This window comes from Callorhinus ursinus, unplaced genomic scaffold (genome assembly GCF_003265705.2).
Source record: "Callorhinus ursinus isolate GAN/ISIS: 27379988/994484 unplaced genomic scaffold, GSC_fseal_2.0 scaffold3, whole genome shotgun sequence".
Lineage (NCBI taxonomy): Eukaryota > Metazoa > Chordata > Mammalia > Carnivora > Otariidae > Callorhinus > Callorhinus ursinus.
In genome coordinates, this window is record NW_027397065.1 from 85,469,542 (window position 1) to 85,492,981 (window position 23,440).

At 43.5% G+C, this 23,440-nt stretch overlaps 1 long non-coding RNA gene across 1 annotated transcript in view; it reads left to right on the top strand.

The window, feature by feature from the left end:
- The window catches only part of LOC141372416 (uncharacterized), a 146,897-nt gene that overhangs the window by 16,267 nt on the left and 107,190 nt on the right, over positions 1-23,440 (top strand). Inside the window, exon 2 of the long non-coding RNA XR_012377652.1 lies at positions 1,221-1,372. This is a non-coding gene — a long non-coding RNA (uncharacterized lncRNA). The remainder of the gene's footprint in view (positions 1-1,220; positions 1,373-23,440) is intronic.

Sequence of the window (23,440 nt, forward strand, 5' to 3'; positions counted from 1 at the left end):
TTTGTTTCCTTAGCTCTAAGTCATTTCTGTGGTTTCCATTGTCTTTAGCAGGATGAGCACACGAGTTTTTCCTCTCATTTGAGTCTGCGATGAGTTTCTCCCCACTGCCTGGAAAGCAAACCTCTTTTAGGAATTCTCTTTTGTTTTTGCTGTTTTCTTCTTTAACACTGACTAGGAAATACTGATCCAAGTAGAAGGACATATTTAGTGTACCTGTATATTATGAAGCATAGTAATACAACAAACACCCAGGACACTGAAGTAGTTCATGTAGTCAGAGGAAGATGGAGCCACTGGGCCTCCGGGGGACAGGACATGGTGCAGTTCTAGGGATCTTAGAAACAAGAGCTTCTGGACCACCTTTCCAGGGTGTGGCTGTCAATCTCCTGCATGTACCCCTCAAGGCTGAATTCCCAGGAGGGAGTCTGTGTGACCTAGCTTGGTCACACACTCAACTCTGTGGTCAGGAGGTGGCATGTCCTATTTTGGGGGTGCTCCAAAGGGAGGAAGGGAGGTAGGCAAAACAAAAACCCATCTCTCATGCTCTCCAAGCTAGAACTTGCTGGTGGCTTCCTTGCCATTGTTCCCCTTGTTCCCAAGTAGATTTCCCTGCACTGGGCAGTAGTGGGCCCAGAGTATCCTATTCTGTGGCTGGTCTCATTTCCCTCTATTGCTTGGAAAATCCCTGAATCTCATTTGAATGTCATTTTCAACCTTTCCAATTTTCCAGCCTCGATACAGATTTTCTTTGGTCAGCTGGGACTCATTTTGAGAAGGAATTAAATTCAGTGTTCGAGGCGTATTTTGAGTTGTGGGAGATATTTCTGGGGCAGGTTGACAGAGTTTGTGGGTGAGGTGGGAGGAGTGGAGCAAGAAAGAAGGTGGAAGAAGCTGAATGTAGCAACTTTCACGGAGTAAAGGAATACAGGAGCAGGGATGAATCTGGGGGGAAAGAGACAATAAGTAGAGTTTTCAACTTACGGATTTGGAGATGGCCAGTAGGTCGTTGCAAATGTGGGTTGGGTTGCTCGGCTTCTCTTCCACTCGGCTACAGTTTTCTGTTCCTTCCCTCACTCCTGAACGTCTGGTCTTTACCATCTAATTCATATTTATCCACAGTATTTTATGTCTACCTTGGAACAAATGATAATAACTACCATTGTAGGAACTTAAGCATTGGACACGTTGAGCACTGATATGTATGTTTCTTTCAATTTCAGACTGCCTGGTGGAGGTGGCTGGAGAGGCAGACGATGCTGGACTGTGAGAGCAGTCTCACTGCCTGATCTGAATCTTGGCTCCATCATTTACTGGTTGTGTCACCTATTTAGTCCCCAAATGGCCTCTGGACCTCAGTTTCCCCATCCATAAAGTAAGGATAATCCCAGAACTTACTCAATTGATTCATTATGACAATTAAAGGAACTGATATACGTACAGCACTTAAAACAGTGCCTGGTATGGAATGAGCATGACGTAGATGCTGGTCATTGCTGTTATCTGTCTCTGTGTGTAGTTGTAGAGAAGAGATCTTTCCTGGGCGTCAGGGCAATTTACTTGCTGTGGGATTTTGAGGCAGGTCATTTTGCTGACTGGGGTTCCATTGTCTTGACTGTGGAGTTAAGAGGCAAGTGAAATGTTCTTCAAGGGCCTCTTCACTGTTGGTTGGAATGAATGAAGGGGCAAGGGCATGTTTTTGGGTGCTGTCTGACCTTCATGCCATGTCCCCTAAGAGTGAGATGCTGGGGAAGGATCCACAAAGGGTGACTCTCGGGATGGGCCATGCTGGACAGAGCTTCTGCCCAGAATGTCTCCTGCTCATGGAGGTCAAACAGGTCTAGCCCCATATACGTAAGCAGGGGACTCATAGGTTGCAGGGTTCTGAGAGCAGTGGAGTAGTGGGGTTCTGAGAGCAATGGAGCCAAGTGCAGGGTGTTCAAGGATGCGGTAGCAGCAATGACCATTCAAAGACTCTCACTTCAAGGCAAGAATGCTTATCCTTCTCTATGCCCTGGATCATCTAATGAGTCCCAGGGACCCTTTCTCCAAAAAAAATGTTTTTAAGTGCATAAAATAAAACACACAGCATTACAAAGGCAATCAATTTTGTTAAAATATAATTAGCAAATATATGGATCAAACTGGTGATTTAGGGATCTACAGGCTTCCTTGTTACCATAGTAAAAGCAAAGCTTAGGCTCTCATGGTAGGTCTCACAGCTGCCTGAATTTTGAAATAGTGATGACAGTAAATAGTTTGAGGTATTTGTGCAACCTTAATGTGAATGAAAAGATCTGTGATTTCTCTTGGTGATAAAGTCTCTGGGACAACTGTGGTTTGTTGCCTGCATTCGCATTTGAAGGAATTGCTAAATTCCAGTTAGAACTTAGTGACAATAAAGATGTACCTTTCCCCCCATCCAAGTGTGTGGATCCTCTGAATTCATGCGACCCAGATGATGTCTATGATTCTGTGACCCGAAGGCAGAATGATACATAGGTTGTGAGGCGTGCCAGAAGCTTGGGAAGAACAATTTCTAAAGAGCCCACAATATTCCCATTTGTCAGTGGGAGGATCTTCCAGGGAGTGTGGAAATTAGAAAATCCCTCTCAAAAGGGCAACACGTTCATTGTAGAAGCAACCTTTGGGGCCTAAGGGGTTGAGAAGCAGCATGACTTGGCATTCAGTGCCCACGAGCTAGGTGAGACTGAGCTGGGTTGGTTTGGGCCTGGGTTTCTTGCAGAGATTCCTGCATACAAACAGGGTATGATTTGCTGTCAGAGTGCAGTAGGGTTAAATATATAAAAATGCCAGCTTAGCACCCACAATGCAATGGACCAGTGGGATGATTTAATGCCGCCCTCAATGGCACTGTTAAGATTTATGTGGATAATCATCTCAATGGAGGGGATGATAAGTTATCACATTTATTATTTGCATATAGAAAGGTCCTTCTCAAATCCTCTGCATTCTTACAGTTCAAGCCTATGCTTGAGAAGAAGGTGAACGATTTTTAGATTAATTAGAGAGTACTAGAAAGGTAAATTTACGGGGTGTAAAACATCAAGAGTAGACTATGTATTGAGACCAAAAGAAAACATGGAGGACATTTGTTTTCTGGTGTAGGCAAGTCTGGTGGAGACACAGTGGTCTCTGAAGTTTTAATATGAGCCACGAGCTTGTTCCAGAATGTCTGCGCAGGGGCAGTCATTTCTGGATACTCTTACGGCTATCACAGCACAGGATCAGTGGAAGCCAGCTGGTGGGACCCAGACTCCCAAGGGACCATGGAATTCATGCAAAGACCTGTGTCTCTCTCCACCTGTATTCTGTACTTTTTCTGATCATGTGGGAGTTCTTGCTAAAATTTCTTGGTATTCAAAAAGGATCTTTGCAAAAGTTAGGAACCGTGGCTCTAGAGGATAGGCAATTACTTTCGTGGAAATGCAATTTCAAATTTATTCTCAGCAAATTTCAAGAGACATCAGCGTGTTCAGCTACGTAGATGCCACATTGCAGAGGGCTGGCTTTTATGAAACAGCATACTCAGTTTCATATACAAAACTTTATTTCCTTATCTTTCTCGTTTCATTACTAATAAGTCCTTATTACAAAAACACTAGGATCTCAGTTTTTAAGTTCTATTTCCATATTATTTTAAAGCTTATGTTCATAGATAACCTTGAGTTTGTAGCTAGAAACTGGCCATAAAAGTTTCAGGTTGTAGTAGTTTCTAAGGGAAACACTGCATTTAAATTTGAGCTCAAATTAAATAAAACGGGACTTAATGGAGGCTCTTTTCTCATCTTTGGAAAACATAAGATGGTGGGGGAAATTTATCAAAGAACAGTAGTCGGTATCATGTTTTTGTGAGTGACTCATTTAAGTGGTAATACATTTTTTTTTCTTATTTGAAGTGATGGAACTTGGGGGTCTGATGAAATTCTGGAACTTTCCTAAAGGACAAGTGAGAGATATACTTGTAATTAGTTGATGTTTTTTTCTACCGTGGGAGTGACTTCCTTGTAATGGTAATGGAGAGAAGCATCAAGTGGCCTGATGCCAGAAGGGCTTTGAAACATGGCGCCCTCTCCAAGTCAAGTTCTCCTGGAACCTGGCAGCAGCTTGGGGAGGACTCAAGAATTCAGAATGTTCAAAAGGAATTTTCTCTTCAAGGCCGGAGACCAGTTTGATCTCCAGTGTTAGAGGCCCGCTTGATAAACAGCCTGAGATCAGCTAAGGATAAAGGATAAAGTTAATGATTAATCTTCCAGGTAATTTTCCCCGACCTAGTTGCTTAGACTATGGAAGCTGAGAAATCTCAAATCTGAGAACCATACCGTTGAAACATGCTTGCAGGCCAAAGTCTTCTGGCTCTATGCACTTCTGCTCTAATATTGAGAAGGTAAGGAAGTCTCAGAATCCTACAGATGAGGACTGTGACTTGGTGAGGGTCATTTGGAGGAGGCAATGGAGTGTGAGCTTTAGGACAAGCCATTACCATGCAGGTCTCCTGCTGGAGAGAGGTGTTGACCGTGTAGGAGGACTCAGTAGGCAAGCTTCTGTAGGATAAGAAATGGGCTTTCAGAATTGGGCTTCCTGCAGAATCATTCAGCAGGCTAGCCACTGTGTCGGCCTCTGTCACTTCGGAACAGGACAAGCAGATTTAGCAGGCTCCTGCCCGGCGGTGGTGTGGCTGAGGTTGGCTCTGGAGGCCGGCTCAAGGGGATCTATTGACTCAGGTTTGTTCTCATGATGTGAAAAGGTCTGCAGATGGGGAGAATGTCTTACGAAGCTGACATAATACCTTTAAGAACTAGCCAGGAAAATAAGTTTCAGCTTCCTCCATCTTTCAGGACTAGCCTCCACTCTCCGGTTCTCTGGACAACCTCGTGTCCTCAAAAGCTGCTTGGAGCAGGCCCCGCTTCCCAGGATCCCATGGGCAGACTTGACTTTCTTGAGATTTAAGGTGTCCAGGAGGAAGGAACCGTCAGGCCACTTGCTTGGTGCCTGTCTGTTCGTGCAGGTAACAGAGCAGCAGGGCTGATCAGATGCGCTCCCAGTAGCCGTATTCCCAAGGAGAAGCAAACACGGTAATTGAAAGCAAATCTTGTAAAAGGTAATTGTTTCTTTGATCACTAATTTGTGATCACTGATTTGGTGGGGAGAGCGAAATGAGGGGAGAGCCCTTAATTTAGGTAGCAGCTTGACTTGAAGCCACCTGATTAGACTCCTTAAAAACAATGAATTTGGAAATACAAATGTGATTAAGTTCTCCAAAGGCGGGGGGGTTCATCCGCAAAGAAAAACAAACCATGAATGTCTCTTGGTGAGTTGCAGTGTTGGGGGCTGGAGCCAATACTGTGGGGAACCTTATGCTTCTTCTACTCACCAATTCTAATCAAATCATCTGAATTTTCCCAGTGGACTGTGGGCTCTTTGGGGGGAAAAGTGGGTCAATCTTGACCTTTTCATTTTTACAGTATTCATAGATCCTTGACACTCAAATATTTGTTGAGGGAATTAGTAACTAAGGAAGGAGGCAGGCTAGTTTGGGTCAGTTAAGGTCAGGGATATAAGCACTTGTTAGTTCTATGCAAAATTGAGACATAGGCAGTATTTAGTTTCCATCTCCTTTATGAAGCTGTCTATTACTACTTCAGGAAAAGGAGTGAGCGGTCCTCACTGGTCCCACTGAACATGTCATTACTGGCCCGCTGTCCCGTCTTACTTCTTCAGCTCACTTTCCTACCCTTGCTCACTCACGAATTCAAAGATGGCAAATGTGGATAAACTGAAGAGTGACATGAAGTAATAATCTAGCTCACCAAAAAATGTTCCCAATCTCTAGGTAATGTCTGCTCTAAGAAGGTCATTCTTCCCACTGCCCAGCCTCTCCCCATGATTCAGGGGCAGCCTCCCAACCTTCTAAGACATCTGGACTCCTTGACGTCTAGATCTAAAAAAGCAAAGCATGGCAGAGATGAAGTGTCTCCTCTTCTGCTAGCTCATGGCTCATTTACTGGGGGGCTTCCATTTTTTTCCCCTGAGAGGATTCAAACATTCTTTTAAGTAACCCACACTGAAAAAGATCTTTCTGAAAGGGGAATTTGTCTACCAGCCGTAGGGTAAGCTATCAGAAGAATATCATTTATACAAGAGAAACTCATGTGGTGTGTGTTCCCTTCAGTGATATTTCCCCCAAGGAGGCAAAAATTGATTCTCAGGGTAGGGAGTGAAAAAAATCTTAGATATTATGGTGGTTTGTGGACATTTAAAGGGTCATGGCGCATAAACGGACCCACAGATGCTAAAATGTCTTGGGGAGGGATGATTAGGAGAAGCCTAAAGAGACTCCTTGTGGGGGAGGGGTGATGATGAAAAACAGGAACACGGATCAGTATTAAGGGAGGTCATTCTATTCCCCATGTGTCAAGGCCCAGCTCATATTGAGACTTCTCTAGGACGCTTTCCTTTCTTGTAGTCTGTGGTGATCTCTTCTGAATTTCACTGAAGCCCCCTGAAGGAGATCAGAGGAGTGCGTTCACGTGAGGGCCTGGGGGGCAGATTGTGAGTTCTGGAGAGGCTCACCTGCCACGGGACCCCCATGGGGTGTTGCACAGGCGTGCTCCCCAGCTGCTCTAGGACAAGTGCAGAGGCAGGAGTTCGTGGGGCCTCTGGCCAACATCAACCCAACCAGCAGCAGTGGGATCCTAAGTGAGATCTGGAAGTTGTGATCAGGGGGCAGATAAAAGCTTGCAAGAAGCCATGGGGGCCTTCACCACTAAGCACCTCTGGGTGTTTTCATTTCTTTCATGTTGGTCTGTTGGTTGACTTCAACGAAGAGCATTGGACCATGCTTTCATTTGATTCAGAGTAAAAAAAAAAAAAAACAAAATAGGAAACCAAATCTGATGCCTAATACCATCTTTATGAAGTTATTCTCTTCTAGATGACTTGTCTGATGGGCTAGTCATCAGGTTCCCATCATTGCCAGATTTCTGCAGCACCAGCAATTTGATCAAGTTCATCACTCCGTTCTCTGACCCCAGTAACTAGGAATCAGTGCTAACCAAGGATATATAAGAAAGGAGGGTCTGGTATGCAGAACCAAAGAACTGAAAAGCTTGTTTATCCTTATCAGATCCATGTATCTGGGAAACTGACCCATCACGAACAAAGTTTCCTGACCAAGGAGAAAGAATGCCATCTGGAATTAAAGGAAGGATGGCTCAGGTTCCAGCCATGAGTGAGTGAGCACAGCCGGAATGTCAGCCGGATCTGCTTCTGGTGACAGCCATCGTCATGCCCGATCCACCAGTCAGTTTTCAGAATTTGGAAGGAAAATGACACTTTGGGGATTATGAGAAAGCCAGTGAATATCTCACGTTACCACAGGCAGCTCTTCTCTACCCATCCATCCTGCTGGGGACAGTTGGTGGGATATAGTTCATTTCACGTATCTGATTTTAACGGAATGCAAACAAACTTGTTATAATTACTCTCCCCCTTTAAACGGTTAATACAATGTTTAGTGTATGGTTTAAAAATTCATTTAACAGTACAGAATTTTAATAATAGGGGGATGGGCAAAATGAGTGAAGGGGAGTGGGAAATCCAGGCTCCAGTTATGGAATGAATGAGTCACGGGATGAAAGGTACAACAGAGGGAGTATAATCAGTGGTATTGTAATAGTAATGTATGGTGACAGATGGCAGCTACACTTGTGGGGGGCATAACATAACATAAAAATTAAATAAAAATACATTATTTAGTTTCTAAAACATAAAGCATCCTTAAGAAAAAAAAATGGATCTGACTTACAAATCTCCTTGAATATGTATGAAACTAAACTAATAAAAATCACTAGCGAGGATGAGAGGCTGTAAGACTAAAAGTGTGTGTACGTGTGTGCGTGCACACTCACACACACGCACAGAAGATAAAGTGTCACTCAATACAATAGCAGACAAATGATTCCCTTAAAGAAAATCTCTAAAGTTCACCAAGAGCAATGGAATCTTCATGGTTTTGAAATAAATCAAGGCTCTTGGCACAATGCTAATTTGCATAAATGTGCATTGCGCCCCCTGCCTCCCCCCCCCCGCCCCCGCAAGGCCAACTCCAAGAAGGACATTTGGCTTTGTGAATGGGCTAAACAAATCTATTGCATATTTCCTATTTGCCGTGTATGTCCTTTCTTCAATATTTGATTTCTAAATAATTCGTTTTATACGGCCTCACGGTAGGAATGACAAAACGTCATTGAAGGTCTTGGTCATAGGTCATTGCCTGGGGGGCTCACAGTGACTAAAGCCATCTGCTGTGCTGCTGCAGGCCTTGCTGCTTCATACAGCAGCTCACAAACCAGGCGTGATGCATAATGCATGGTGTATTGATAAAGCACTGTATGCAGAAGCTCCGAGACTGACATTAATAAACGTGACACATTGGAACCTACTTCTCTGGAATCCTACAAATAAAGACCTATTCCACAGCTGCCTGCAAATCCATCCTGAGAGCCCATTGTTTCCCATATATGATGGCCAGGTGCTCTTGTGACTCCTGCCAATTCAGAGAGCCTGGAGGAAAGAAGGTTGTGATAAGGGGATGCCCATCCCAGGAGAGAAGGCCATGCTTGGCCCTGGTGTAGGGCAAGCCATCAGAGCCTGGGAATCGGGAGGCTAGGCTCTAGACAGGTCACCAAGAGTTAGCTCTCTGATCTTGGGCAAGCCATTTAATTTCTTTGGATCTCATTTTCTTGGACCAAACTGAGACATTTGGATTAGATCTCTAAAATTGAACTCTCAATAATCCTGTAATCCCTTTCTCTTGTTCCGAGAAAGCAAAACACTGAGCAGCCAGTTGCCCATCTATAGGGTCGCAGGTGCCCCTTAACATAGCTGCCTGGTGCATAGCCGTCCTTGGGGTCCAGATGTGCCAGCGTTCTGGGGGCCTAGTACTCATTCCCTAGAACAGTTTCTTCAAGCTAAAAGGTGAGACCTCCAGCCCTCGGCGTGCCTGGGTGTTTTCTGGATTCTTTCTGATGCCACCTGTATTTATAGGAATGTGTGTAATTATTTCATCATGTGATGTATTTAAAACTATGCCAGGATCAGGATATATTTTAATCTGAGCAAGAGTTCCTCTCTTAGAGAATTAAATTTTTTTGTGATGTTCTTATGCTGCCTTGAATAATCTCTGCATCCCTCGATAGTGCTTCTTGGATTAGTAAGCCACTCCGTTTTTATATACATTGGGTTGGAAATTTGGAAACTACTATTTATGTAGTTGGTCTCCCAGTGAGGTTCATTGTGAAGGGAAAAGAAATGGAACAAAAGTCTCCTGTGCTATAATTGCATTTTCTCTAAGTTTTCTAACCACAATTATGTGGGATTGAGCACTATAAAAACTTCTAAATTTTAGCTATCCTGCAGTTAAATCAATAGACTAAAACCTAGTTTGAATCATAGTTGTAAAATTGCATTATTCTAGAAATAATTCCAGTACAAATGCCATAAAATAGGATGATTTTTGGGGGGATTTAGGCTTGCCCCCCAATTTCCTCTCAGATGGTCTTATGACATTTTATGGCAGTTCAAAGCTGATTTACAACTGATAAGATGCATTAGTCAAACGTTTATTCATCTGCCAAATTTAGTATCGATTGAAAATGGTTTACCTTTCCTGTCTGTTTGGTCAATAGTTTTAGGTTTCTTCCTGGCATGGGCTTCTGGGCTGTGCTCTTGCTTCGTTCCTGCTTATCACCTCCATTGATCGATCAAGTATTAGTTCCAGTTGATTGTTATTCCATTAAGTCTTCCTTTAAAATCATCCAGAGAAAGTTAACTCCTATCTGTCATGTATTTCAGATACCCTGTCTAAATCCCATGGAACCCAGAAATGAAGCTTGATTATTTTCAGGGAGAAGAATGGATCTCAAACATGTGACTTGAAGCCACCAAGAAAGCAAAGAACACCTGCTAGCTTGAAAAGGGACAAAATGTAAGGGCTTGCCGGAAGTCAAATATCGGATTGCATCATAGAGAGACTCCACAAAATGTCTTGACCTTACAATAACACTTTGCTAGATGTAGTATGCAAATGCTGTTTTGTGTTCTACAAAGCCGAGACCCTGCCCTATGGTTGCTTATGGTAAAAACCCATCTTCCAATACTTACTGTAGTTGAAATTCCAATGCAAGGCTCAGGGAAACAGAATTCTTAAGAAGTAACCCAATCCATCCACCTAGAGATGATCATCTCCACATGAAAGTACTGAATCATTTTCCTGCCAAATAGGTAGAGCTATGTCCTTTTGAATACAAAATTCTGTAGGTACAGGTTTAATGCATTTGTGCTGCTGATGTATGTATGTATGCTGATGATGAGAACTTTTTCTCCTTGTTTGGGTTTCCGGAGAGCTCCCCACCAAAGGGTGGGTATTGGAAGAATTAGTCTGGATCCCCTCTCCCTGCTGATGGGCTCCTGGGGAGGCGACATCACCTAATAAGGGAACTGAATAGCCCCTGTCCATGCTTGTGCCATTTGAGTGGGGGAGGGCAAAGTTCAAGGGCTCTGCTTGTATCTGGAAAGTTCTCTGGCTCTGGTGCCGTGGCTGGTACCAGCTCTCCTACTTCCTCTTTCCCACAGTTTCAGGTTTCCCTAGGAGGAGGTGCCTTCTCTCTCATTCTCACACTTTCTCTGTGTACTGATGAGTGTCTGGGATAGGCCTGTGGTCCTGCACTTCCCTGAGTAAGTCTCAAGGTCTAGCACGGGAGGGAGAAGCCTCACTGGAGCCTCAGCTCAAACTGTTCTCCAGTCCTGTTTTAGGTGAGGACCCGATTCCTCGATCCTCATTGTGGCCATTTCCCCCTCTGCTTTTAATCTACAGGTAAGAAGGAGCGAGCATTAGGACCCCCACTCCTTCCCAGGCTCCAAAGTATCAGTTTGTTGTCTGAAGATCCCAGGAAGGCCAGCATTTGTACTTGGCTATTCTGAATAACCCCCTGTCCGGGTGATAGGATGAGCAAGAGGTCTTTATTGAGGCAGTACTTTTGGGAGAGCCTAAATGAGTGCCAACACTCAGGGGGTTTCCAAGCAGGGTCGTGGAATCAGAGATGGTTCAGAGGTGAGAATAGCATCATCAGACAGATGTACAGCGATTGTCCAATGATAAATACTCACAGGCTTCTGAATCATGTCAATGTTTAGCCTTCCTTTGGTTCTCAAAACCAACCCAGGCAAGGTTCCTGGTGGCCCCCAATCTTTCATTTGATGCTTCCCTCTCTCCCTTTCCACTTGCCTTTCTCCTCTTTGAAATGAGGGCTTAGCCATTCACAGTAAGAACAGTGGGTTAAGGCGTATCTTGATAATAATTTTTTTAAAACCACATAAATTTGAAACTGCTTATTGATCACAGCACATAAAGGGGATATATACATAAATCCGTGTATGTATGTATGTGCACGTCTGTTACACATGACAGATGAAATATACATGGATATTTATATGCAAATATAAGCATATGAAATATATATATACATACATATGTGTGTATAATCCTTTTTTTTAAACAAAAACTTGAAGATATGCATTCTTCGCTATTTAAGGCCCCTGCCAAATTTTAAACACATCTGAAATTTTAGAGGAATATGTATCATCTCTTTGGAAAGTTCATGATACTTATTCATTCATTCATTCATTCATTCATTCATTCATTCATTCATTTTCTGGTGGAACAAAGCTGGTTTACTAAATGATTTGTAGCCAACAATTGAGGTAACAATCTGCGGGATTTCAAAGAAATCCAGTCTTTTGGAATGTCTGGGTTTGCACGATAAAATCACGAATCTTTTCTTAGGTGATATACCTTGGCATGTTTTAGAGTATTTTCCATGGAAAATAGAAGTTTTCCATAGTCAGATAACTTTGGGAAATATTGTGTTAAAGTTAAATAGGTTTCTTTGCATGAGGAGTAGTCAGAGACTAATAAACTGGAATATATTATGGATTTCTAATGTGGGATAATAGTGGCATTCCCCCAAAATATATCGGACCATAGAACCCTTTCTTCAAGGTGCATCTAATCAGACTAGTGTTTTATAGGACAAACTTTGGGAAATGCGTAACTAAATGCATCTGAAAAATCCCTATCTTCCCCTTCTTAAATATTACCTTACCCATATTTTAGCTGTCTTTTGTTTTTCTTATGGCATATTTTTGCTGACTTAACTTTTTAGATGTGTGTTTGTCTTCTCTCTCGTGCTTAATCTCTTTCCTTTACATCCCACTGAACTTCACGCTCTGTGTCTCTTCCTCCCTTACACCCTCCCCCAGCATAGTGTTTTTCTTGAAAGAGACATCAAATCCACATTTGTTAAATTGACATATGCCTCTACATTTGATTTCTCTCAGTTTATTTTTTGCTGAAACCCCTGTCCCCCAAGACCCCCCAACTAACTTTCTTAAAATAAAAGGAAAGAGTAGTTGTACTTGTTAGGAGATTTCAGGGAGAGTGGCCACAAATAAATTATTCATGTCAGAGAGGGAAATGTAGCAATTATCTTATTAATAGCAGTGTTGTGAGAAACCAGCCTCCAGATAGCCCCTGAGCCATGGTTCACGTGCCAGGAACTGCTCTTCTGCTACAGCGGGTGGTCATCTTTCCTTATCTGAAAAAGTCAGATTCTGATGATGAGCCAACACCTTCTTGATTCTCCACAGATTTCAGGCCCTTGGGCAACAGTGGCAGAGAGGGCCATTGTGTGGCTAAGGACGCAAATGTCCAAACACAGAACGCATATCCTGTTCACCAACACCATCCCTGGGAACTCTTGCCTCCTTAGAACTTGGTTAAAGAAATGCCTTTTGAGACAATTTATGTCCGCTTGTTGCTTGTCCTAGTATATCGTAACATTCCTAGACACCAATGAAACAAGACAAGATGAAAATCAAAAACAAAAAATGAAAAAAGTAAGATCTTTGTTTTCACTTACTACATGCGTTAAGGTTTAGCCAACAACCCAAGCTCCAACATGTATCACCTTTAAAAATAAAACAAGATTTGCCCATGTGATACTGTGACATAATAAGAAATATGTCCTTGGTCTTTGTCCTTAGTTCTTGGCACAGACCTCCTAAGACCCCTGGAATTTCCCTGTAGAAGTGAGAGGAGCATCTTCTGTTATTCATCATAAAGCTCTTTCAATGATATTTGAGTTCATGCTAATTAGGTGACTGTGGCGGAGGGGGCTGGTTGCCAGAGAAGTCAAACCTGTGATGAGAGGGGTGAGATTTTCAGCCCTCTGCCTGACCTCCAGGGAGTGAAGAGGGGCTGGAGATTAAGCTAATTACCAATGGCTAGTGATTTAATCAACCATGCCTACATAATGGAACCTCCACAAAAACCCTAACCAACAGGGCTCCGAAAGCTTCTGGGTTGGTGAGCACACTGAAGTGCTGGGAGGGTGGTGTGCCCAGAGAGGGCATGGAAGTCTCTCTCCCTGCTTCCCCCTTATACATCGCCCGGTGCATCTCTTCCATCTGTATCCTTTATAATAAAGCCCCCAATAGTAAGTAAAACACTCCTGAGTTCTGTCAGCTGTTCCTGGCAAATTTTTGAACCCGAGAAGGGGGTCATGAGAACCCTTCATTTGTGGCCATTCAGTTGGTCATAAATACCAGAGGCCAAGACTTTTTGGTCGGTGTCTGAAGTGGGGGCAGTCTTGTGGGACTCAGCCCTTATCTGTGGGGTCTGTGCTAATGCCAGGTAGTTGGTATCAGCCTTTCTTGGTATGTAAAACCTGCATATTCAGTGTCAGAGGTGTGGTGGATAGCAGAAACAGGAGTTTTGTTTTAGTCTAGATACAGGTTATGATTTTTAACTCAGGGCCCGTGTGAGGATATTTTGTGCTACAAGTGACAGAAATGCAACTCAAATTGACATTTGTTTCCTACATCCAGGGTGCCTAGGTTTGAGGGGCACATGCAGTGACATCAGGATGCTGCCTCTCTAGCTTTTGAATCTGCTTCCTCAAATTTCTTCCTTCTCAGGTAGGTTCTCCATGTGTTGTCAGAGGTGGCTGCCAGCACACCTGGGCTCACGTCTTCCCAGTGATGAAGCTGGGAATGCCCAGAGAGTGTCTCCTTTCTGATGATTCCAGCAAGGTCCCTGTTGGGGGAGATGACCTAAGTGGCTGTCTGTCCCTGAAGTAATTAATCACTGTGGTCAGGGGCTTGTGTTTCTTAGATGGATCAAGCCTGAGTCATGAGTCTTAAATGCAATGATTGAAAAGAGTTTCCCACAAGGGGTTCTGTTACTGGAAGAAATTGGGGGGAAGAAAAAGTGTGTGTGTGGGGGAAATAAAAGCTATAATTACAACAGTCCATCCCAGCAACCTTCCAGAATGAAGCGGGAGGCAGCCTCAAGTATCCCTATCATTGGGTTTCTTTACTCAAGCTGCTAGACTCACTGGTTTTATGCCTTCCAACATTTTCTTTGATGAAAAACGTGATCAAGAGGGTGCCCCTCATCAACATCTAAGTGACTCTTTCACACATCTATACCCAGGAGACATTTTTCATGACATAGTTGAGGTTCAATACTTACATTACTCATGTTTGGAGTCAGTTAAACCCATTTGGAGTAGAGCAGCAAGCCCTTGCGAGGCTCAGGGTTTGGGGCCAGTGGTGCTCTGTAGATATGTCACCACAAAACAGAAAGCGTTGGGGGGTGGCCAGTGTCACTGCACCTGGTAATTGAATGGTATGTTGTATTGGCACCATTCTGTTACTAAGAAACAGATACTCTTCAACCAAATTGCACGGAGAAGCAAAAATTGATTGTCAACAAATTTGTGGCTTGGATGTTATTACTCAGAATAAATTGCAAGGGGAAAATGGCCTTTATGAGGGTGTTGATATATCTTTAATAGAAAACCTCCATCTCTGTTGGAGTAGATTACAAATGTTTCCCAGGAAAAATGGTACAGTAGGTTTATCATATAAACGCTTTCTGCTGGTTTTAGTAAATTGAGTTCCTTCAGTGCCAGGAAACTGATCACATTTCTAAACAAGAGACACAAACACACTCTCGATCACTGAAATTTTAGGCCGTTTACATACGCCATCATTTTTAATTACTAGGAAAAATTTTATGCAAGAAAAACAACTATTTGAGCTCTGTGGAAGAGATGGAGAGAAAGAAATCGTTCTCTTGAAATGTGTATATTTTTAATTCTTCACTTTGAGCATTGACCTAGACATGGAGTGGTTTGCGTGGACACAGTGGTCTTTGATCTTGTTCTTCCTTTCACTGGAGATCAGTGTAGACCCAGTAGTTGTGGTGGGGTGTACCACGTCTGGTTATGCAGGCTGGGGGGCCAGCAGAGGGAGCAGAAGGCAGTCAGGTGTTCCTGGCGTGAAGGCAAGCAGCAGTCTATTGCTCCGACTATCCGCACCATGGCGCCCCCTATCGTGTGTGGCCACACCGCCCCGAGGAAATAGAGAAGGCAAAGTCCTAGTGGGGCAGTGAGGAGGCATCCCTGTCTCCTCTTATGCCCCAGGGCTTGTCTGAACTGGAGCAAGAAAGAAAAGCCAAGTGTGATGAAGGGTTGGAGAAACCCATCTGGAGAGTGAGCAGAGTGAGCAGCACCCTCCTGACTGCTACTTGACTTCTCTGGACAGTTGCTGGAGGGAACATGGGCGCTTCCACCTCCGAAATGGCACCGAAACCATGAGGTTCTTTCCCCTTTCCGTGTACCAAGCACTGAGTCACGTCACACATGCAGGCTGACGTAAGCCTCATGACACGGTGTCTGCCAGGCACACTCAGGACCCCTCTCTACAGTAGTTGAATAGGGCCTCCCATATAGCACTTTATGAAGGTGGACGAAGGGATGTGTTGAGAGCAACTAGGTCTGCATTCTGAGTGAGACAGATAGAGATGGATAGACATATGGATATACATATATATAAATTATTTATGAGATAGCATAATATAACATGCAATACATGTAAATTATTAATAGGTATGCAATACATATATATGTGTAATATGTTATTAAATTACTTATATAATATATGCAATATGTAATATATTAATATGTTGCATGTTATATTAATACACAAAACACAATCTAATCCAATATTGCTAATACAGCTCTACCATTGATACTATGTTATGTATGATGTATGTGTCGCTCATGTATTTATTGAGACACACAAACAATGCAGTGGGATGTGCTTCCAGTTTTGTTCCTTCACAGGCAGTGAGTTCATGGCTCCATGTTTTGGGAGGAGCTCCTCTTCTGGCCCTCTTTGGACTGGGGGGCTTCTCTCAGGATCTGCTGGCCCTCCTCCATGCTCTGTGGCCACCTGGTCTACCATTTGCTCCCTCTGTAAGGCCCCGATGACTAACTGCAGAGTAGTACAGTCTCTGCTTAGGTGATGTGCATTTAAGAATAGTCTTTAGTAATAGATTTTTCTAGAAACTCTGCCTTTCTTCCCTGTGTCTCTAAAGTGCATAGAAGGGATGGTTCCCTCCTCCCCCGCCCCCACCATGGAATACTGAGACCTATGCTTGGAGGTGGTCCTTCCACGTATGTATGGTTATTTAAACTCAGGTCTTCGTCACTTTATCACAGTGACTTGGGGCTACTCTCGAATGTCCTCTGGAGGCAAGTTTATTTTTTCCTGAATGAGTCCTGTGATTAACCCAGAACCTGCACAGTCCCGTACGTCCCATTCTCTGGGGGGCCTTGAGCTTCAGGTGTCCCTGACTGGTGAGTGTGGAGAGGGTTTGGGCAAGGACTGTCTCCAGATGAGCTACACAATGGCAGTGTGGCTTTGGTGCAGGTGGAAGGTTTGGTTTCCTCTGCTCCTCCCCTCTGGCCTGTTGGCTCACTGAGGGTGGCCACCTTTGCCTCTCCGAAGGCTCCCTGGGCCCTCCTCCTTTTCACTGTGCAGGTCACACCACTCTCTCTGTGTTCAATTCTGTCGGTGGCTGGTGTTTCTCCGGCTTCTCAGCTCCATTGGACCCTGTTTCACCCTCAGAGAGGCGGGTTGTATGCCAGAGGGTGCTTTGTGCTTTGGGAGTGGTGGGGCCTTAGCTGGGGGTCCACCAGCTGAAGCATCTCCTGTCTAAGTCCTTGTATGGTTTCACGGTGTTTTGCCTGTATATAAAATGTTAGGAACATAATTTATTCTATAGGTAAAATCGCTCCTCTATGGAGCACATTTTTATTAGTTATTGAAAAAAATGTTCCACAAATTCTCTACGTAATGTAATATTATTTCATTGGAAGTATGTTAATTTTAGGGTAAGAGACTGCAGAAGGATGGTGTTAATTTGTGTTTTATCCATCTCTGGGAAAAAATTAGGAGAATGGCCTTGTCTTTAGATTCGTTTGGGCTTCTTTAATCTTTAGTCAAAGAACCTCTCTGTATCAGTTTTCTGGGGCTGCCATGACAAGTTACCACAAACTCGGAGGCTTAAAATGAGAGAAGTTATTCTGTCACTATGGACACACAGACAGATATACACCCAGGGAGAACACCATGTGAAGATGAAGGCAGAGAGGAAATGCCAAAGATCACCAGCAAACCCCCAGACGCGAGGAGAGAGGCACAGAGCAGACTCTCCTCACAGCCCTCAGTTGGGAACCCCCTTGGCAACACCTTGATCTTGGACCTCTAGCCTCCAGACCTGGGAGACAACCCATTTCTGTGTTGAAGCCCCCCTGCCTGTCTGTGGTACTGTGTGCGGTAGCCCAAGGAACTAAAACAAGAAGCATTTAGGGTTAATTTTCTTCTGTGAGCTGGCCTGAGTTCTGAACAATTAACTTCAAAAGAACTTTTTGAGTACTACTCATTTGTCAGGTGGGAACTGCCTTACAGCAAAGCAAAAGCTCTATGTCATGTTGACAATTATTTGGGACACGCAGTTCTCAGCTCCCGAGAGTGTTCAAGATGATATTTTTTAGTGAGTTTTAAGTGATTGGAGTATCTTAAAACAGGTTGTCAAAAGAATAATATGTTAGATTTTATAGCCCTTTTGACCTTCTTGCTCTTCTGCTTTATCTTTATTTTCCTTTAGAATTACCCTTTATAAATGTTTTTCCCTTAGAATTTTTCATTTGTTCAGAATTACAGATCAACACAATTAGATATGGAGGACTCAGCTGAAAGTGAAATGAAATTAATGTACATGTTAAAGGAACATTTTGTGCAATTTCTCTCTTCCAATTAGCCCAATTAGTCAGTGACATCTAGGACTGGTCTTCCAGAAAGAATTACGGGCCGAAAGTCCAGTTCTCCACTTTAATGAGTTGTTCCAAGAGAGCCGGTCATCCTGCATAAATTGATAAGTACAAGATGTTCTGGGTAATAATTCCAAGTGTTTGTGCTGCTCTTCCATTGTTCATTAACTTTTGTCAATTAAACTTAAGGCTTTACAAATTTGAAAAAAGTAACAATTCACTGGTTATGTGAAACTCCCCAAAAAGGTTACAGTTCTCTAACATTGTACACTTTTTCCTCCCATACCTCTCAATATAGACTGTAGTGCACACGCTCACGTGTGTGCATGCACACACACACACACATATGCAGAGTCCGTGTGTGTGTGCGCACATACACACGCATAGTTCTTCCTTTTAATTCATGAGTGGGCAAGATTCGGGAGAGCCAACAGAAGAGTCGTAGTCTCTGCAGTTGGCACTTGTTCAGTATATAGCATGCTGCCTAGATTCGCCTCCTGAGAATAAGAATGTATCTGTTTCACAACCAGGAGAACTTGGAACTAAGACATGATGATTATGCTCTTCTACAACCTGGTAGCTGGAGCTTGCCTTAATGAGTGGAAAAGTACAAGGAAGCATCTTCATAAAAAAGAACTACTTTGAAATGGTAACCGGGTGTCCAGCCCTTATCAGCTCCCAGGTTCAAATTGAAGTCACATTTTCTTTTAGAGGGACACGACTTCAGACGTCCCCCTGAAGGTGCCTGCCCCCCTTAAATGATCTCCTGGGTATTTTGGGGACGTCTGTGGATTTGGGATCCGCTCTCTCGTAACGGCCCTCCTGGGGAGTGCCCTCTGGTGGACACAGCCCCCCATCCTTTGGTGAAGGCTAAAGGGCCATTACTCTGGCCTGAGAAAGGGGCGTTACTGAACCCCTTTGCCTCTCTGTCTCCAACATAAATCAAGCCCTTCCATTTAGAGCCCATAGGACAGTTGAAATCAGGCTGCATTGGTAAAGTTCTACTGAATGTCTATGGGTAAAAGAAGAGAAATACAACACCTAGAATAGTTTACAATGGTTATGAGATGTGGTTTTCAGAGGGAGTCACTCCCCTGCCATTATATCTACACATTCAAAGTCCATCCACTACAAGGTTAAAGAGAAGATGGTGTTCCCCTTCACCCCATTCTAAACTTCATCTCTGAAATCTTCATTCTGTGTTCCCATATCCACCTCTTCCCAGGGAAATGGATGCTGGGAATATACACTCATCCTAACAGAAACTGCTCATGTCTCACTGCGGGGGCTCCAAAGATAATCACTCCGGAAGAGGATAGTTCAACACCAGGATGTTCTCCAAGGTTCAGGGCAGTTCATGCAAATTATACCAGGGTACGTGTTAACAGTCTTACGCAGCTTTCATCTTGCCAAGCCAAATTTATTTCCTTTTATAGCCCAGACTCCAGCATTAGGGGAAGATCCACATCTTCACGATTTTCCTGAAGTTCCAGGTCTCAAATTAGAGCATCCAGTGTTTTATTGGGAAAGATTGACATATGTCCTCAATAAGCCGTAGCTCTTTCTAAAATTCACACCAAATCAAGAATAATTTCTTTCCTCTCTTCCTTTCTCCTTGCCCTCCAGTGGGAAGTCAACAAAGACACAATTCAAACTCAATCATTTGTAATCTGGTTTTGCATCAGGTTACTTCATAGTTTTCCCTTGGAACAATGGGCAGGTACTCAGTCTACATCTGAGGAACCAGAAGGATGTGTTCAAGACTTTCTCTCAAACAAATGAGCCGTCCCCTGGCTTCCACTTCTTGAGAAAGTTCTGCAGTTCCAGAAATCCAGTTTTCTTAGAGACTAATTTCTTTCTTTTTTTTTTTTTAGTTTAAATTCAGTTAGCCAACTGATAGTACATCATTAGTTTCAGGTGTAGTGTTCAATAAATTATCAGTTGCGCATAACACCCAGTGCTCGTCACATCACGTGCCCTCCTTAATGCCCATCCCCCCAGTTACCCCATCCCCCACCCACCTCCTCTCCAGCAACCTTCAGTTTGTTTCCTAGAGTTGAGAGTCTCTCATGGTTTTTCTCCCTCTCTGATGACATCAGAGACTAGTTTCAAATGGGGCACCTTCTGACACAAGTATCAGGAGCTGTATTTCACAGACTGTGTTGGTCAATTTTTAATTTCCTGAAGTGAAACTGAAGATGAGAGCATTTATAATTTTAGTTGGCCAGGCTATCTGTCAGGAATTTCAGGGCATATGTTCCAGCCTTGATTGATGCTGTTCTCTGTGACACCTCCTGGGCCTTTTAATGTTCAGAAGTCCTAAATCCTGAAGAGGATGAATACTATGCTGATTCTGCGTGTGGCTACTGTTTTGCATTTCATAGCAAAGCCATGTCGTTCTCCCAATTTTATGTGGATTGTACATGCTTCCTCCCCGGAAGTTTGGTTCCCTTCAGGAATACTCATGAGTCACCATGTTAATGATGGTGGCAGGTTCAAGAGGCTTCAGAGATGAGAGTCACGGTCCTGCGATGACTCACGGAATGAAGGGGAAGGCAGATTGACAAACAAACGAGCATTATGCAGAATAAACACTGTAATAGTGGGATTTACGCAGTACAATGGGAACACTGCATATGGTGGCATTCTGCCTGGCTAAGGCTCGGTGAAAGCTAAAGGGAAGAATTTTTTTCCTTTTCTTTTCTTTTGCTTTCTTTTCTTTTTTTTTTTAATTAGGAAGGTAAGTTGAAAGTAGACTACCAGGGAAAACTTTTCTAAACATGGAGAATATGAGCAAAGGCCTGGAAATAACTGAGAAGGAACAGACTGTCTGCCCTGACTAGATTGGAAGGTAGAGAGAATGGAGCTGAGGCTGGAAAGATAAGCTCGGGCCATTTTCTGAGGGTCTTGAATGCCACGTTCAGGAGGGTTTGCATTATTCTACAGGTGATGCAAGTTCTCAGGTACTTGTGAAGGACCAACAAAATATGTGCTTCCTCTTTCAGGATGTAGGGATGTAGCTGAGAAGGGGCTGCAAAGGGCCACACAAATGGTTCTCTCTAATGGAGTGGAAGTAAAATTGGGTTTCCTCATCAGAAAGCTGTATGTGTGGTAAGAGGCTGAAGGCAGTGGGGAGAAGCTAGTTCTCGTGTAGATCTGGATCATCAGTGTAGAAGTGATAATAAATTTATGTGCTATTAGAAGCAGGTGGACATAAATTCAAGGAGTTGTAAAATTTATGACGTTTCAAGAGGAAAACTATGAGGGCAGAGCCCAGGAGGGGGTAGTCAGAGATGGAGGGGTCAGCTAATTGTGATGTCATAAGATGGGAGATGGTGGAGGGTTTCAACAGAGAGGAAGGAATCAAATGAAAAGAGGTTCAGAAAAACAGTAGTAGAAAACCATCCACTGGGTTTGGCAATTAAAAAACTAGAGGGAGCTTCTTTCGAGGCGGAATGATTTTGGGGGAGGGGTTGAGAATTGCAGGGGTTGAGAACAAAAGGGCAGGGGAATATTGAGGCTCCAATTGGAGACAATTGTTTCATGAATATTTAATAGTGTGAATGAATATGTACTCAGGACTTATGTCTATACTCATCAATTACTCTGAGCTAATTATGTGATCTGGGCAACACAAAGATCTCTGCTCTGCCTCTTAAAATAACTTCCCTCCTTTAGTCTCTGGCAATAGGCATATCTCTGCTCATTAGCTGGGGTGCAGGCAGTCATTTTTAGTGTTTGAAATGGCAGGGCTATGTAGGGGAAGCAAAGCCTCTCTTAAGATTGTGAAAAGCCCTATCCTCAGAGAGTGAAAAATCCACATGTAACTCTGATGTACCCCGTGTATTAGTTTGCTGGGGTGGCCATATCAAACTACTCAGAGCGCGTGGTTTAAACAACAGAGATTAAATTTCTCCCCAGTTCTGGAGGCCAGAATTCTGAAATGGTGGTGTTCTCAAGGTTGGTTCCTTCTGAGGAATGCAGGAAGCTGTCGTAGGCTCTCTCCTTGGCTTGCAGATGGCCCTCTTTTCCCTGTGTCTTTGCATGGTCTCCCTCTGTATCTGTGTCCAAATTTCTGCTTTTATTTATTTTTTAAAGGTTTTATTTATTTATTTGATAGAGCGAGAGAGCATGCGCATAGGGGTGGGGGTGGGGAAGGGACAGAGGGAGAAGTAGACTCACTGCTGAGCTCATAGCTGGCTCCATCCCAGGACCCTGGGATCATGACCTGAGCCGAAGGCAAACACTTAACCGACTGAGCCACCCAGGGGCCCCCCAATTTCTGCTTTTAAATGAGGACACCAGTCACATAAAATCAGAATCTCATTTGAAATAATCTCATTTTAACTTAGTTACTCTTTAAAGACACCATCTCCAAATACAGTCATACTTTGAGGTGCTGGGGGTTAGGACTTCATCATATGAATTTGGGGGGCATCATTCAGCCCATGGCATCCATCCTATACAATAATCTGTAAATGAGTGTTTGGAGAGTTTGAGAAGCACTTAGAACTAGGGGCAGATTATCAGCATGGGCCCAGAGAACGAGAGTGGGAGAAGAGGACGTTTCTGGTGTGGGAACTTCACCATCGGCAGAACGGGATGTCCTGAGCAGCAGACAAGCTTTCATCTCTTTGAAAGGTTTATCTGTATCCCTACGACTTGATGTCACTCTCCATAAAAGCATCCCACCATCTTTTCTTGTTCCTCACTGAATGCTCATCAGTGTCTTGTTTATAATTTGACTTTCCGTGTTAGAATTTTCCAAGAGGGGAGAATGTGCTGACTAGAAGAGCTAAGTCTCATGGTGAATAAAGAGTTCTTTTTTTTTTTTTTAAGATTTTATTTTAAAGTAATGTCTACACCCAACATGGGGCTCGAATCCACAACCCTGAGATTGAGTTGCACGCTCTATGGACTGGGCCACCAGGAGCCCCAGTAAAGAGTTCTTTTGATGTGAATTAAGAAATCATCATTCTCATCTATGGATCAGCCTCTTGAGGACAGCCTGGGAAACCTCTGGTGCCTGGCAGAGCTGGGCATCCAGCACATTCCCCAGTGTTCTTCTCCCAGGAGACTAGGCACTACTTGGTCTTCTCAAGCACCTTCTGTCGCTCTCTTCATTGCACATGCAACACCTATCAATCTTTTTTGTGAAGGATCTTGTGGAAAGACTTTGA